Source organism: Orycteropus afer, unplaced genomic scaffold, assembly GCF_000298275.1.
Source record: "Orycteropus afer afer isolate SDZICR_OR568_19922 unplaced genomic scaffold, OryAfe1.0 scaffold00037, whole genome shotgun sequence".
NCBI classification, from domain to species: Eukaryota; Metazoa; Chordata; class Mammalia; order Tubulidentata; family Orycteropodidae; genus Orycteropus; species Orycteropus afer.
In genome coordinates this window covers 2,274,670-2,275,325 of record NW_006921624.1, presented here as the reverse complement: position 1 = coordinate 2,275,325, position 656 = coordinate 2,274,670, and positions in this window count along the sequence as shown.

The window sequence follows — 656 nt, the reverse complement described above, 5'->3', positions numbered from 1 at the left end:
TTGCCCCATCTTCCTTCTGAGGAGTGGCTGGTGGGTTTGAACCGCCAGCCTTCTGGTTAGCAGTCAAGTGCCTTAGCCACTATGCTACCAGAGCTTAATGCTAGCAATTGGAATTAAGGAAGGAATTCAGATTAAAAGAGGAATAGTGTGAGTCCAGTGTTACAAAACTAACAACATGTAGAAGAAGTGGTACTCAAACAATTCCTCAGAGCCTAAGGCCTATAAATCACATGAATATATTCCAAATTTGAGAAGTAGTTTTATCTCTTTTACTGGAAATTATATCTTAAACTTTAAAAAATATTGAAATAGCATACAAAAAAAAAGAGCAATACACACACCCCCACAAGCATGTAATAGATAAGCACACTTAAAAGAATCATTAAAAGAAATACTCATTTAAGACTAATCACTAAACAATGATAATAGTTGATAAAGTAGAGAGTTAACAAAAACAAGGGGAACTCTCAGTGAGGTGAATTGACACAATTGCCAAAGCAACGGACTCAAGCATACCCATGATGAGGATGATGACGCAGGACCAGACAGCGTGTTTCGTCTGTTAGACGTGAGGTCTCTGTGAGTCAGAGCTGACTCAGGGACCCCTAGCAGCAACAGGCTTAACCAAGAGAAAGTTAATCATTGTTGATGTTCCT